The sequence below is a fragment of the Carya illinoinensis genome, chromosome 3 (genome assembly GCF_018687715.1).
Source record: "Carya illinoinensis cultivar Pawnee chromosome 3, C.illinoinensisPawnee_v1, whole genome shotgun sequence".
NCBI classification, from domain to species: Eukaryota; Viridiplantae; Streptophyta; class Magnoliopsida; order Fagales; family Juglandaceae; genus Carya; species Carya illinoinensis.
The window spans coordinates 9,494,987-9,513,174 of record NC_056754.1 but is presented as its reverse complement, the minus strand read 5'-3'; positions in this window follow the sequence as shown (position 1 = coordinate 9,513,174).

Here is an 18,188-nt window from a genome sequence, read left to right as displayed (position 1 = left end):
TGTACTGTATATGTTCCAATTGCACCTCCACAACATAAAAAGATGGGCCCTCAACATAGACTTGGGATATATGTTGGATTTGATTCTCCATCTATTATCAGATACCTTGAGCCTCTTACAGGGGATATGTTTAAGGCACGTTTTGAGGATTTTCATTTTGACAAATCCATTTTTCCAACATTGGGTAATGAGAAGTCGGTGCCTGAAGCACGACAGGAAATTACTTGGAAAAATAAAGCTCTTTCCCAATTTGATCATTGTACAAAAGAATGTAATCTAGATGTTCAAAAGATTATTGATTTGCAAAGTGTTGCAAACCAATTACCGGATGTATTTACTGAAACTAAAGGTGTGGTAAAATCATATATTCCTGCTGGTAATGTTCCAGCAAGGATTGCAGTCCCTGAAGGACAAGTTGCCAAAATAGCAATAGGCGAGTCTAAGATACGCCTGAAGCGTGGACGGCCTATTGGTGCTAAGGACAAAATTCTTCGGAAGAGGAAAATACAAAATGAATTTGGTACTCCTGAAGAGTCCATACCAACACAGGCCATAAGAGTCATTGATGCTCTTGAAGAGAGTAAATCTCCTGAGAAAGAACCTCCTGAAGAGGTATTTCATGAAATGTCTTCCCTTTAAGAGGGACAGGTACCTGAAAATAACGAGATCTCGATACATTTCATGAGTACAGGAGAAATTTTGAATAGAAATAAAACTATTGTCGACAACATATTTTCATATAAAATGGCTCTTGACATTACCAGAAGTAATGAAGAAATTGAGCCAAGAACTGTCGAAGAATGTCGACGTAGAGATGACTGGCCAAAATGAAAATCAGCTATTGAAGCTGAATTAAACTCGCTAGCAAAGCGAGAGGTCTTTGGACCAATTATACAAACACCAAAGGGTGTAATGCCCGTTGGATATGAATGAGTATTTATACGTAAGCGTAATGAAAGCAATGAAATTGTGCGATATAAAGCACGACTTGTTGCACAAGGTTTCCTGCAGAAACCGGGGATTGATTATGAGGAAACATACTCTCCTGTTATGGATGCAATCACATTCAGATATTTGATCAGTTTGGTAGTTATAAAAAGATTGAATATGCAATTGATGGATGTGGTTACTGCATATTTATATGGATCATTAGATCATGACATATATATGAAAATCTCTGAAGGATATAAAATGCCTGAAGCTTCTAATCTGAGTACATCCAGAAGTATGTATTCTATTAAGCTTCAAAGATCTTTATATGGGTTAAAGCAATCCGGACGCATGTGGTATAAACGTCTTAGCGAATATCTATTGAAAGAAGGATTTGAGAATAATCCAATATGCCCATGTGTTTTTATTAAGAAATCAGACTCCGGATTTGTTATTATTGCGGTTTATGTTGATGATCTAAATCTTGTTGGAACTCCTGAAGAGATCAGAAGAACCGCTACATATTTAAAGAATGAATTTGAAATGAAGGATCTTGGCAAAACGAAATTTTGTCTCGGTCTGCAGCTCGAGCATTTGCCAAATGGAATTCTCATTTATCAGTCAAATTATACAGAGAAAGTCTTGAAACACTTTTACATCGACAAAACTCATCCCCTGAGTACTCCAATGGTTGTTCGATCACTTGATGTGTAAAATGATCCATTTCGTCCTTGTGAAGACAATGAAGAAATTCTTGGTTCTGAAATACCTTATCTCAGTGCAATTGGAGTCCTGATGTATCTTGCAAATTGCACTCAGTCTGATATTGCATTTTCAGTTAATTTACTTGCAAGATATAGTTCCACACCAACTCGAAGACATTGGAATGGCATTAAACATATCCTTCGATACCTTCGAGGTACGGTTGATATGGGATTATTTTATCAACATGGTTCAAGTCCACAATTAGTTGGATATGCAGATGCAGGTTATCTTTCAGATCCACACAGAGATAGATCTCAAACTGGATATGTATTTACTTATGGAAATTCTGCTATATCATGGAGATCTGTCAAACAAACACTATCTGCTACCTCTTCAAATCACTCAGAGATCATTGCAATTCATGAAGCAAGTCGAGAATGTATTTGGCTAAGATCAATGATCCAACATATTCAAGAAAAGTGTGGTCTTCCAGTGATTAATGATAGTCCAACAACTTTATACGAAAATAATGCTGCTTGTATTACTCAAATTAAAGGAGGATATATCAAAGGTGATAGAACCAAACATATTTCACCTAAATTCTTTTATACTCATGAACTTCAAGAGAAAGGTGAAATTAAAATCAAGCAGATACGATCAAGTGATAATCTGGCAGATCTATTCACAAAAGCATTACCAACTGCAACATTTAAGAAGATTGTGCAGAACATTGGAATGCGGAAACTTGAAGACCTTTTATCATGCACTTATCAGGGGGAGTAATGTCTTGAAGACTTATACTGATTGTACTCTTTTTCCTTCGCTAAGGTTTTATCCCACTGGGTTTTCCTTTACAAGGTTTTAATGAGACAATCTTAAAACATTTTACGGTACACATGAATATTGTACTCTTTTTCCTTCGCCATTGGTTTTTTCCCACAGGGTTTTTCCTTGGCAAGGTTTTAACGAGGCATATTTATTATATGTGGTCATCCAAATGGGGAGTGTTGTAAAATAACATTGTTGTAAAATAAATTATATGACCACCTTGAACTAGCCATCAAATGCATAGTGTATAGTGCTAGCATAGTGAGTTGGCTGACATATGCATAGTGCATAGTGCTAGCATAGTACTAGCATAGTGAGTTGGCCGACATATGCATAGTGCATAGTGCTAGCATAGTGAGCTAGCATAGTCCCCTTTGTACGCCTATATATATCGTTGAATTCTTTAAAAAATTCATAAGTTTCATAACTTCTCTGAGCTCTATCTCACTCTCTCTCCTTTCGATAGTTTTATAACACATCTATCTTTCTTTCTTTTTTTAATCTTTCATCTTTTATTTTTCCTAATCTCTTTCCCACCTCTAGGTTCTTCTTTCTTGCCATCTCTTTTCCCTTCTTATTTCTCTCAAACTTATCTCCACTGCCTTTCACTAATACCCTATATCATCTTTATTTTACCAAAACCACCCAATAACAACAAACTCTCTTTGATCCATTCCTCTCTCTCTCACAGACACATTTTGATCTTTTTAGATTTTTTTCAATCCCGGCCCTATGGTGCCCGTCAGATTTTCTTTTTGATGAAAAAATGTCAGGCTGGTTTTAAGATGTCTTACCATCCCATAGCATTCAATCAAAGGTTTTTTTCATTTTTTTTTAATTTGTTTTTTTCATCTTTTTGTCTTATGTCTGAGTCGGCTATGGCTTTTGCTCCTCAGGCGGTTATTAAATGGCAACTAACAAAATTGATAGAGAGAGAACGAGAGAGAGATGAGAAAAGATAAAAAAAGAAATTTATTAAATGGTGCTGAATGCGCGCCATTTGCATCTGGCACTTGCAATAAGCATTTTCCTTCATAGAAACATGGTTAGCAGCGGCCGCTGCCTTTTTATGCATGATCCATCACATATGTCTACATGAGCCCCTACTCATCATGGCCATAGGGCATGCAGCTTAATTGCTTTTATTATTTGTTATTTTTGTTGACAAAAAAGTAATGATCAAGTGGCAACAAACAATATCCTTAATCATTTCTTAAACATAATTCGTGCTGTGAGATTACAAAGCACTGGAGTAAACCAGCCCAAAGAAATATTACAAAAAATCAAACATGATTGGGGAAGAATCTTTCATTGATCTATCAATATGGTATGTAGCGCCTTTGAAAGGTTAACCTCCTATTCTGTTAGAGGAAAATATGAAAATAATATAGCGAACTGATATGTTCAAAAAGATCAATCTCCTAGATTTTCTGTTGGTTGGGAATCAGATGATTTTCATTGATGCTTTCAATAACATTTGTAAACAATGGACTCAACTAACTGGCAAAATAATTGCCTAATTACAAGGAATTGGAAATAACTACTTACTAGCACATGAATGTCGAAATACGGGGAAAGTAACAACTAAAATTAAAGACATGAAAATCACTAAGGACACGACGGGACTAGTTATTTGTTTACCAACAACTCATATAACAATTTTTATTTGCAATCTTGACTAATTCAACAATTTGAAATAAACAAACATAACTCTTAAGGCTGTGGGCCTGATGGCCACAAGTCCCTTAGGCCTAATTACTAGCTTGGCCCGTAACATTCCCCCCTTAGGCGACCTTGTCCACAAGATTAGGAAAGTCTTTTTGCAGGTTGTAATAATCTACCCAAGATGCATCCTCAGGTGCGAGACCCTTCCAGAGAACAAGAACCTTGATGCTCACTTTGTTGTTTCTTCGCACCATTCACCGTTGCAGGATCTTCTCCGGCTCATGTTTAAAAGTACCATCAACAGCTGTCGGTAGCAACTGGGTGGAGTGGAGATTGCAGTGACCCAATTTCAACTTCAAGCTGGACACATGGAAAGTGGAATGAACCTTAGAGTGGTCGGAAAGCTCCAAACGGTAAGCTACTATTCCCACTTTCTCAAGAATTTTATAGGGACCATAGAAACGAGGAGATAATTTTTTATTGCACCGATTGACTAGGGATTGTTGTTGATAAGGTTGTAATCGTAGGTAGATAAAATCTCCAATCTGAAAGTTACGTTTAGACGTTCGCATGTCGGCATATTTCTTCATACGAGCTTGAGCAAAATGAAAATTATGTTGTAACAATTTTAGTATCTCATCTCTAGTGCTTAAGTTGTCCTCGATAGCTTGAGTTTAGTTGTACCTGTAGAAAAAGATAGAAGCTTTGGGGGTGGATACCCATAGACGACCTCAAAAGGTATTAGCTTGGTAGAAGTATGAACGTTGGTGTTGTACCACCATTTAGCCAAAGGCAACCAATTTTTCCAATCCTTTGGTTCTGCACCAGAAAAACTCCTTAGATATTGTTCCACACACTTATTCATGATCTCAGTTTGGCAATCAAACTGTGGATGATAGGTTGCAGTGAATTGCAAGGTGGTTCCCTGTAATTTAAACATTTCCTTCCAAAATAGGCTTGTAAAAGTAGGGTCACAGTATGTAACTATTGATGTAGGCATTCCATACAACTTAAATACATGCTCCAGAAAAAGAGTAACTATTTTCGAAGCCATATATGGATGAGACAAATAAATGAAATGCGCATACTTTGAGAGGTGATCCACAACTACCATAATAACACCACACCCATGAGAAAGGGGGTAGGCCTTCAATAAAATCTATAGAAATATCCATCCATACCTTAGTAGGAATTGGAAGAGGGTGAAGGAATCCTAGTGTAGGAATATTTTTAGATTTATTCTGTTGACAGTTCTCACACTCTCGAATGAAAGTACGTATGCACCGACGCATTCATTTCCATTAAAACTCAGATTTCAATCTATGGTAGGTCTTGTAGAATTCAGAGTGACCCCCTAAAGGGTTGGAATGCATGAGTTCCATAAGCATATCCTGGAAAGGACATTTGGCAGGAACAAAAATTCTTTTTTTTTTTTTTTTGTAAAAAATAAGCCAATCCCTCATGGAATAAATTGAACTATCGAGTTTCCCTTTAAGAAACTGATCTTACAATTTAATTAGTTAAGGAGAAGTGGCATATTCAGAACGTAAAGTAAATAACCAAGAAACCAATGGTAATGTAAGAGTCGAGAGTTCACCATATCTTTCCTGGATAATGTATCAGCAACAGAATTTTCTTTGCCTTTCTTGTAATACACCTCAAAATCATATCCCAAAAGTTTGATGAGCCATCGTTGTTGTGCAGGAGTGCCCTTGTAAGTGAATGCCATTGATAGCTTTGAAAAATCCCATAAAATAGGTCTAAGAGTTTTCAACCATTGAACACCTAAGACCACATCACAACCATCTAAGGTGAGGACAAAAAATTTTGTGCAAAAGGTAATACCTTGCATTTGAAAATCTTCAGATTTAGTAAGTCCTTCGCTGCGGACAGCTTCTCCATTTGCACCTTTACTGTCATTCCTGGTGAATGGCATAAAGGTAATTGTGCCTTGGTGAAGATGGAAGGATCCACAAAATTGTGGGTGCTTTCGATGTCAATTAATACTATGATCGGTATGCCACGAACAAAACCAATAAGTCGCATTGTCCTAGAGTTCAGAGAACCAACAAGAGCATGAATGGATATTGCTGGTGTAGGATCTTTGGCCTCAGGCTCCAAGTTAATATGCTTGGAACTTGACCCTTCTGCCTCAAGAAGCAAGGGGGTGGACTTAACCTCACCATCCTCGTCCGAATCTTCATACTCCATAATGAAAAGATTTGCTGATTTACATCGATGACCAAGGCTCCACTTGTCATTACAATTATAGCGCAAGCCTTTGTCTCGTCGTTCCTTCATTTGGGTTGGAGATAAATGTTGAATAGGAATCAACGTCTTGGGTTGTGGCTCCAAAAAAGCCAATGGAGGCTTAGAAAAACCAATTGGATTGCAAATAATATGCTTGAGTGCTGCCACATTTTCTTCTTGCATTTTAGCTTTGCCAAAAGCATTCAATAAGGAAGTGGGGTTCATCATGCGAACCATGTAGCGAATATCTTCATGTAATCCACCTAAGAAATAGCTGAGTTTGTAAGACTCGGCTAATCCATGGAAATGATTAGAAAGATGCTCAAATTCAGACTTGTAGGCTTCCACAATCGTTGTTTGTCTCAGCTTTGTGAGGGCTTCCATAGCATCGTCATAAACTGATATGTTAGGGACCCCAGTCAATTCCCTAGAGAATAAGTCCTCCACGCCAATGGTGGTCTTGTGATGATCGGATTCTTGTTCCTCTCTTGCTTTGTTCTCGAGCAATGGTGGTCAAGATGACCACTTGGGTATGGTGTGGTTAGGTGTTTGGGCAAAGATGAGTGTATGGAGTGATGGAAATGGGCAAGAGATTGTGAGGTTCAATGGTGATGGGCGCACAGCACTAGAGTGGAGCACTAGAGTGGGCTAGGCTTGGCGCCACTTGGACAATGGGGTTTAGGATTTGGAAGATGTATGATGGACTGCTAGGATGGAGGTTTAGGGTTTTACTTGACTTGAAGAATTCTAGGAATGGAGTGATTTTAGGGATCGGGTGGTTTGAGTGATTGAATGATTTGATTGGACGGAAGATAGGGTTTTGGGAGGATTCCTAAGTGGTAGGAATCCTTGAGGATTTGGTGGGGTTAGTTTGGTAAGTCAAAGTGGACTTGAGAGATTTAAGGGATGAGAGATTTAAAGAATTGAATATGATTGACAATTTCTTAAATCAAGGGATGAGAGATTTAAGGGAATGGAGATGATTGACAATTCTTTAAATTAAGGGATGAGGTGTATGGCTGGCTATGGAAGGAGGGCTTGGTTAATTAGGATTCCTAAATTATAAGAATCTTAATTGGCAAGATGAGTAGGAGGATTAGACAATTCAAATTAGGTAAGGATTGCCAAAACTTGAATTCAATTCCCAAAGGGAGGGAATTTCGACCAAGGCTAATAAGATGGAGCAAACAATTTATGGAAAGTTGACAAATACAAGTGTTGAGAGATTTTATGGATTGGATGGATTGAAAGAGCAAAAAATATGAAGAACACTCAAGAACAATGAAGAACACTCAAAAATAATGAAGAACACTCAAGAACAAAAGAAGAACACTCAAGAACAAAATAACAAACTTATAAACTTGAATGAACAAAAGCATAAACAATACTAATTCAATACTTGATTCATGAATTGCACAAGAATTGAATAAACCTCATATATTGAAGAATTCAACTTGGATTCACGAATTGCATCAAGTTACAAGAACAAGATAAATGAATCACACCTATTCACGAATTGTAAGGTGTGATCCTCTCTTTGGGATTCACGAATTGCATCCAAAAAGCCCAAGTGCAAGGCACCGGTTTGTGATCTCTCAAACAATAGTCTTCCCTATAGGAGTTTGCCAAAAGATCCTAAAGCAAATGAAAGATGTCCTATTTATAAGCAAAACAAATTAGAAACCTCCAATAGGTCCCTTGAAAATAAATAACATGATAGTGGTCATAAACCAAGGTTAGCCGTGGCATGCATGGCCCATGGTAGGCTAAGTGGGTGCACGACGGTCTTTGGGTTGGTCCTTGGTCAGGTAGTGCGGCATGGCTTGCTGATGGTGAGCCATGGTGGTGCATGGCATGGCTTAGGCTGGTGGCCTAGGCGCTGAGTTTGCAAGGCATGGGCTGGAGCCATGCGCTGGGTGGCTTGCGTGGTGGGCATGCCAATAACCTGCTCTGCAAGGCACGGGCTGGAGCCGTGCGCTGGATGGCATGCCTGGTGGACATGCCACTAGCCTTGCTGAAGTGTGGCTGGGTGGGCTGAAAGTGTTGCGCAAGGCCTTGCGGTGCATGGGTGCATGCAAGGGCCATGCGGCCCACCATGGTACGCATGGGCCTGTGTACTAAGACTCACATGGGTGTGCGGCACCAGGCTGCACGCCCAAGCAAGCTCTCACTAGCCACGCTAGCCTGATATTGGGCGCCCCGTGTGTGCCACCGCGCGGGCCAAGGCATGCATGCATGCTGGGAGCCCCGTGCGTGTTACCCCACGAGCCAAGGCATGCTTGTGGGCTAACCAAGGAGCTGTCCTTGCCTCCCAAGGGCAGTGTCAAGGCTTGTCCCAAGGTGACTTTTCTAGAGGTTGTAACATTCTCCCTCTCTTCAAGAACATCCTTGCCCTCAAGGATTAAATTTGAGAATGTCCATGCTTTCTCCTCATTCTCTTCCTTAGCCATCTTCATGGCAAAACAATGTGCCCCTCCTTTGCCCATATTTTCTAACATTGAGACCTCTCCCGACTTGGCTTCCTTAAATGCTAAAGTTACCCATACATTCTTTTTGGACCCTAGCTTGAATTCCATTGTCCTTTTGTTGTAGTCAAGCACTACCCTTTCAAGGCCTTTGAGGCATGGATTGCCCAATACAACATCAAGCTCCACCAAAGGAAGTATGTGTAAATCCACCACTACTCTCACTCATTGCACATTCATTTTTACTTCTTTCACTAGCCCTTTACATTTCATCTTGTCCCACTAGCCATCTTTACCTCAAATGCTTTATAGCAATCGGATTCAAGCCAAGCTTGGCAACAAGGGTGCAGTTAATGAAATTGTGTGTGGAACCACTATCTATCAACAAAGGGATTTCAATTGTTCCTATCCATGCCATTACCCTCATGGAGGTATGTTTTTGGGTCCCCATCAAGGTATTAAGGGACAACTCGGCCTCCTCATAATTTTTGTTCACTTTGGTCTCCTCTTGATTGTTCTCTTGGTTAGAGGATTCCACAAAATAACCATCATCCTCTTCCTCACTTCTCTCATCAACCAACATGTACACTTGTCCTAATCTACATTTGTGCCCTATGTCCTATTTTTCTCCACACTTAAAACAAAGGCCCTTCTTTATTTTATCTTGGACATCTTCTCTTGAAAGTTTTTTCATTTCAAGTGGTTTAGATTTAGAAGCACTCTCCATTTCCTCCTTGCATTTCCAAGGAACATTGGTTTGCAAGGGTGTAGTAACCTTACTCCCCATTTTCTTAGATTGACGCTTCTCCATATTAGTGCTCTCTTCTAGGATCTCTGCTATCCTCATAGCTTCTTGAATCTTAGAGGGTTGCTTCAACTTAACATCCTTGGCTATCCAAGGTTTCAACCCATCCACAAATGCGCCCACAAGGGCCTCCTCGGACCACCCTCTCACAAGAGTTTGTAATTGCCTAAATTCTTCAATGTAACTATGCACTTTACCTTCTTGCCTCAACTTGGCAAGTTGGCCATGGTGGTTAATGGTAGGGGATGACCCAAATTGCATGAGGAACTTTTTCTCAAAAGCCGTCCAACCCAATATTCTCATATCCTTCTCATATTGGTCTCGGATCCACCTCCACCACTTGCTTGCTTTTCCTTCCAAGTAAAAATATGCCGTTGACACTCTTTCTCTCCTTGGTACTTTATAAGTGTGAAAGTAGTGATCAACCTTGTCAAGCCATTCATAAGGATCCCCATCATTGAACTTAGGAAAGTCCACATTTGGTCTCTTGGGTCTCCGGTCATTAGCCCAGTTTCCCCTTCTATCTTTATGGTGGTCAACACCATACCCTCTCTCATGATAGTCTCTATTCTCTCATAATGGCCTCCACGACCATAAGGCCTCTCATAACCATGCTCATGCTCAAATCCCCCCTAAAAAACTTCTTCTCTTGGTGGTCTCTCAAGCCTTATATCTTGATACTCTTATCTCACACTATGGGTTCTAGTGGGTTGGTCAATATTGGGGATCCATCTCTCAACAACAACTCGATTGTTTTCAATTCTACCACCCCTTCTAAACTCATTTTGTGGTAGCTCACGTAAGGACCCCGTGACACTTGTCTCGGCCCCATCCACAAGGACCTCATGCCCTTGCCTATTCGGACTTGGTGGTGGCCTTTGCCCATTAGTTTCCACCATTCTCCTCTCAAGCCTTTCAAGGCTTACATTGGTCTCCCTCTTTAAGGTCTCAATGTCCCTTCTACTCTCCTCAACCGCACGGTTGGTAGCATTCAAGGACATTGCAAATTCGGCCAAGGTAGTCTTGACCTCATTGAGGAGGTGGTTAAGCCTTAAGCCTTGCTTTTCTATGGCCTCTATGCGTTCCCGGTTGGAACCACCTTATTCCTCCTCTTGAACCACATGACTCATGGCTAGCAATTTAGTGGGTGGAGCTTGCTCTTAGTTCACAAGTCCAACCTTGGGTCCCCCACCTTCAAAGATGGTTTACCCCTCTTACACAAAAGGTCCAACCTTGGGTTTTCCACCAACTTGTGTGGTTGACCCCAAAATCACACTCCTTCGTCCTCTACCTCAACTCTCAAACTTCAATTTTCAATTTCTCAAGCAATACAAAGTAAACAATGTCGAGGTCCTCCATGGACCTCCCAATCAAATTCACAAGGGATTGAGTTAACACGTTGTTTACCTCTTGGAGAAGTGAGAACTTCTCAAGAACACCAAACAAGAATCCTCTCAATGAAAACACCAAGTTGTTAGGGACCACGGTCAAGTCCCTAGACAATAAGTCTTCCACGCCAATGGTGGTCTTGTAATGACCAGATCCTTATTCCTTTCTTGCTTGGTTCTCGAGTAATGGTGGTCAAGATGACCACTTGGTGTGGTTAGGTGTTTGGGCAAAGATGGATGTATGGAGTGATGGAAATGGGCAAGGGATTGTGGTGGGTTCAATGGTGACGGGCGCACAACACTAGAGTGGGCTAGGCTTGGTGCCACTTGGACAATGGGGTTTAGGGTTTGGAAGATGTATGATGGACGGCTAGGATGGAGGTTTAGGATTTTGCTTGACTTGAGGAATTTTAGGAATGGAGTGATTTTAGGGATCAAGTGGTTTGAGTGATTTGAGTGGATGAAGGATAGGGTTTTGGGAGAATTCCTAAGTGGTAGGAATTCTTGAAGATTTGGTGGGGCTAGTTTGGTAAGTCAAAGTGGACTTGAGAGATTTAAGAGATGAGAGATTTAAGGAATTGAAGATGATTGACAATTCCTTAAATCAAGGGATAAGGGATTTAAGGGATTGGAGATGATTAACAATTCTTTAAATTAAGGGATGAGGTGTATGGCTGGCTATGGAAGGAGGGCTTAGTCAATTAGGATTCCTAAATTATAGGAACCTTAATTGGCAAGATGAGTGGGCGGATTATGCAATTCAAATTAGGCAAGGATTGCCAAAACTTGAATTCAATTCCCAAAGGGAGGAAATTTTGGCCAAGGCTAATAAGATGGAGCAAACAATTTATGGAAAGTTGACAAACACAAGTGTTGGGAGATTTTATGGATTAGAAGAGCAAAAAATATGAAGAACACTCAAGAACAAAAGAAGAATGCTCAAGAACAAAAGAACAAACTTATGAACTTGAATGAACAAAAACATAAACAATACTAATTCAATACTTGATTTACGAATTGCATAAGAATTGAATAAACCTCATATATTGAAGAACTCAACTTGGATTCACGAATTGCACTAAGTTGCAAGAACAAACTAAATGAATCACACATATTCACGAATTGCAAGGTGTGATCCTCTCTTTGAGATTTACGAATTGCACCCAAAAAGCTCAAGTGCAAGGCACCAGTTTGTGATCTCTCAAACAATAGTCTTCCCTCTAGGAGTTTGCCAAAAGATCCTAAAGCAAATGAAAGATGTCCTATTTATAAGCAAAACAAATTGAAAACCCCCAATAGGTTCCTTGAAAATAAATAACTAAATAAAATTAAATAAATAACATGATAGTGGTCATGGACCAAGGCTAGCCGTGACATGCATGGCCCATGGAGGTCTAAGTGGGTGCACGGCGGTCTTTGGGTTGGTCCATGGTCAGGTGGTGCAGCATGGCTTGCTGATGGTGAGCCATGGTGGTGCACGGCATGGCCTAGGCTGGTGGCCTAGGCGCTGAGTCTGCAAGGCATGGAGCCATGCGCTGGGTGGCATGCCTGATGGGCATGCCACTAACTTGTTTTGCAAGGCACGGGCTGAAGCCGTGCGTTGGATGGCATGCCACTGACCTGCTCTGCAAGGCACGAGCTAGAGCCGTGCGCTGGATGGCATGCCTGGTGGGCATGCCACTAGCCTTGCTGAAGTGTGGCTAGGTGGGCTGGAAGTGCCGTGCAAGGCCTTGCGGTGCATGGGTGCATGCAAGGGCCACATGGCCCACCATGGCGTGCATGGGCCTACGTACTGAGACTCGCATGGGCGTGCGACGCCAGGCTGCACACGCAAGCAAGCTCTCACTATCCACGCTAGCCCGCATACTAGGTGCCCCGTGTGTGTCACCGCGCAGGCCAAGGTATGCATGCATGCAGGGCGCTCCATGCGTGTCACCCCATGAGTCAAGGCATGCTTGTGGGCTAACCAAGGTGCTGTCCTTACCTCCCAAGGGCAGTGTCAAGGCTTGTCCCAAGGTGACTTTTTTAGGGGTTGTAACATGATGGCCCAAAACACCTCCCAGTTAGTGAATCCGCTTGCTGTTTCCATCTCCTGGAACCACGTCAAGGCCTTACCTTCCATATGAATGGAAGCTAATAAGACACGAAATTTTGAATGTGGCTAGTGATATTTAAAAAATTGATTAGCTTGATACAACCACCCGTTGGGGTTAGTTTCATCAAACGTAGGAAACTCCAAGCAAATAGTTTTGGTTTGAATGCCCTTGGTATCCTAAAAAAGAGGATTCATAGTGTGTACGACCAGCGAGTCCACTTGTTCTTCCACAATTTTCTTGCCTTCATGTTTCGTCGATATCTCCAAATTAGAAGTTACCACTTTCATTTGTGTTACTAATCCTTCAACGATGTGCTGTAGGTGTGCTTGTTGTTTCTCCTGCGTGTCTTGAGCTTGCTTCAAAGTGGCCAAAGAGTTAGCCAACTGGGAGTGGCGTGTGCTGACATTACCCTCAGCTATGGATGCACCAGCTCTTGATACCAATGTTAGACGAAAATATGAAAATAATATAGTGAATTGATTAGTTCAAGAAGATCAATCTCCTGGATTTTCTGTTGGCTAGGAATCAGATAATTTTCATTTATGCTTTCAATAACATTTATAGACAATTGACTTAACTGACTGGCAAAATAATTACCTAATTACAAGGAATTGGAAATAACTACTTACTTGCACATGAATGCTGAAATACAAAGAAAGTAACAACTGAAATTAAAGACAAGAAAACCACTGAGGACATGACGCCACTAGTTATCTATTTACCAACAATTCAGATAACAGCTTTTATTTGCAATCTTGACTAATTCAACAATTTGAAATAAATAGATATAACTCTTAAAGCTGTACGTGGGAAGTCCCTTAGGCCTAATTATTAGCTTGGCCTGTAACATGTTCTAAAAGTGTAGCTTTTATGTTGTTATGTTGCGGAGGGTAGTCACTCGTGATCCCTTATAACCATGAATTCGTAACTACTACTGATCGTGAACATAACGCCTTAAATATAATTTGATAACATTAATTGTCAAGTTTTTATTCATTATTGGCTGATATTATGTGACGTCTAATCATTGTTGTGCGAGAAAGAGACGCATAAATTGAATTCTACCATTATTGATATCATTTAATATTGTACGAATTAGTATCTATACGGGTAACAATAAATGTTGTAGAACTCAATTCATGCATTTATCTATCTCGATCCCACTTAAGACACTAAACTACGGATTAGAATTTGAAGAGATATTTTTCCGCGATGTACTCTTTTATAGGGACCAATTCATGCATTTATCTCTCCCGCTTAAGACACTAAACTACGGAGAAGAATTTGAAGAGAGATTTTTCCATGAGGTACTCTTCATAAGGACCAATTTGTTCTCATGGTAGTTATCAAATCAATGAAATTAATTATAGCCATTTGTAATCTTCACAAGGACCAATTGAGTATGTTTCTTTAAGCTAACTAAATAGAGATAATATGGACACATAACACCATCATTTTATTACAATATGTCATATCATAAAAAATTAGTATTTACATAAACAATTTTAATTAATTATACTCGAGCTAAGAGGTTTGAGCCATTTCATGCCAAAGAAATGTCTAATTTACTTAAGATTCCAAGTAAATCCCTATAATTGGCCATTAATAGCTGAAGTGGCAAAGGGTGTAAATCGGTTCGGGCCAGGGAATGATTTTTGGTCCATCATTTTGCTCAACCAAACACCCATAGGGACCAGATCAGTAACTATTGGTCCGATCCGGTTCAGCCCAATTATTTTGTTTATTTTTTACAAATAAATTAATAAAAAAATTATTTGAATTACTAAAATTAAAATAAAATGAATTATTAATATAGATGATGTAACTAACTCATTAAGAAAATATTTAACTATAATTACATTTATGATGTTGATAGTTACTACTTACTAATTTAGACTAATTTACTGATCTCTAGTATGCCTAATTATTAATAATTTTATACATTTTATATATGGTCAATGAATATCAAATAATTTCATTGTACAATGACTATTCAAGCTTGCTTGCAACTTAGGTATTTAAAAAAAAAAAATTATCTAATTACTTATTAAGTGTAAATAGTAAAGTATGTATGAAGTATTAGCTATTTACATATAATGACATAAATTATCACTTAATTTATGATTTGTTATTAATTGATAGCATATATTATTTAATATTTTATAAGGTCAATGATAATAAATTATATAAAAATTACATTATTAACTTATATAATTATTAGATGCAAATAAGTATTGCGACCATGTTTAACCATGGTTTTGTATTTTGCAACATATGATTTATTGCAGCGACAAATATCACAGCAAAAATTTATTGTATTTGTAGCCAAATAGAAAACAGCGCAATAAATATTGTGACACTCATTCTTACCGTCCACTTCGCGCCGCACAAAGTTTACAGAAAAAAGCTTTTTGCGACAACATTCAGACTTTTTGCGTTGATTTTCAGATCACAAAAGGCTATTTTTCTTTTAGCTTCGACACATCTATAACTTTTGGTTTGGATTGCTAAAAAGCTCTTTGCATAACGTCCGTTAAATAATTAATTGCTCCATAAACATCATTATATATAATTCAAATGGTGCAAAAAATAAAAAGGTCCCCATCCTACAATATTGTTAGATCACAAGTTGCCCTACAAAAATTTTTTCCATGTGGCACTGTCGAGTGTTGAGCCCAACCTTCACGTACAATAATATGTCCATGATCCTCCCAATTATCGATCGTACAAAAACCTTATCCTTTTGGTAGGAGTGGAGTCCCTCCCTCCGACTGATCTAGTACTCCTACCAAAAGGATAAGATTTTTGGGTGAGGATGATCCATGTTCAGTGAAAATGGATGAAATTGACATGATCACAAACTAACAACAATAATGTTAAAGAAGAGATCACGATAAACTTAAGTGTACTTTTCTTTGCTCCTCTCCAATTAAGTGTTCAGCTAGCTCACATGATCTTAGTGTTTGATATATATTATAACCTTATCCACACACACACACGACACACACACACACACGTATATATCCAAAACCTTTTGCTTAATTAACTTTCTTAATTCGAAAGGTGACAGTCTGAAAAATTAATTAAGTTGCAGCTCTTATAAGATTAGTTACGGCTACTGCAAGATATTATAAAAAGCTAGATCATTTGTCACATAAATCCTAGTAGCTAAAGCTATAAGGTAGCATTCATGGAAATGGCGCAGACCAAACGAGTTTGATCGGCTACATTCGAGTTGGTGTGTCGTTGGACCCGGCCATTACAATTTTAGAACAAAAAGCAGAAAAAAATAATTTTTTATCGAAGCTAACCTAATAAGACTTCTAAATGATTGATGCGGTGTATCAATAAGAAAATTTTTTATTTTATGAATAATATTAGATACAGTCATGAATTATTCTAGTATTGTACACTTCTTTAAAAAAAAATTTAGTACATACGAGACTCATATAAAAAAAAAATTAATTTTTTAATAATAGACTTAATCACTATTTTTTAAAAGAATACGCAGTACTTATACATGACTTTAATTTATGATTATAAATGTCATTTCTCATAAAGAATAATAATAATTCAAAAATGAAAAAAGTATATACACGTGATGATATTATTAATACCATGATAATGATAGGACATGGTTCTTTAATTCCTGCAATAATGGAGGTTATGCTAGCTGATTAATTCATAAATAAAGTTTGGTCCACTCTTAGGAAAGCCAACATATATACCATTAATATAGGCCAGGTACGGATGACTCAACTAATTGCACCAGGTTGCTGGCTACCCATATGCGTGCTTAGCTCGTAGGGTATATTACCGTAAGCTAGCCTGCATTCCAATTATGTTACAAATCAATCACTTCTGGCCGGTCCCAATATTGCTATTAATTTAATACCGTTCTTGGTTTATGTTATGATTTGATAATTTTATCAAGGTACAGTAGTACTATTTAACCAAGTGGTTGGCTTAAGAAATTGTTATAATAATTTGATCATATCAAAAAATTAATATTTATATTATATATACACACGCATGCACGTACCATACGTAGAATTACAATAAAACTATATTAATTATCAGAATTAAGTTATGTAAATTTGGCCGAAATTGTAATTATTTGATACCGAGATTTCAAAACAAAAAGTTTTTCAAGAAACAGGATTATAGTTATAAGCATATATAGAAGTCTCACTCTTTAAAAAAAAAAAAAAATCTTCAAACTTTAGAGTGGGGACTAGGCCGCGACGGGAGTTTCAAATTTTTGGGGGGCCTCCCTCCGGCGCTGCATTTTGCTTTACACCTGTAACGACATTCGTTCGAGCCCTTCTGAGGTGTTCTCTTATTTATTAATTCATTTATTTTTCATTGAGCTGTTAAGATATTTTTCAGTATCTTCAAAAATATCTTCTGCAGCCCTGATCAAGTCCTTTTGGCTTTTGGTACATCGGCTTTTCTTTCTTTTAATACCCAGAAGTGGATGCAGGATGAACATAATTACATATATTGGAAGCCAAGACAAGTTGAGGTCGCTCGCTAATCGAAGTACAATGGATTGGTCTTCTTAACGACATACCTTTCGTTTAATTTTATATTTGGTAACTCTTCTATATAATTATTAATAAGGTATGAGACTGAGAAAAACGCCAAAAAAAAAAAAATCACATATGAGCACGGCAAATAAAAATAAATTGTTAAAAAAAACCTAACGATCTGAGTTCTAAAATTTCTTAATTGATGAATATATAATAATTTACCTACAATATTTTATATAATTATATTTAAAAATGAGAATATTTATTTAAAATATGAAGTAACTTTTATGAATTATTTTATAAAAATATCATTCGTTTTAAGTTATAATTATATAAAAAGATATAAATTGAATTTTACGTCTATTATTTTACTTTCTCAAATGCTAAACCCGAGTACGAATGACGAGAGAGAGAGAGAGAGAGAGAGAGATGATCTAAGCTCGAGATCACGAACATGCACATAGTTCCGACGCAGTGTGTACTGAGTCCTAGTCATCGGCTAAAATCGGCCACTTTCCTACCTG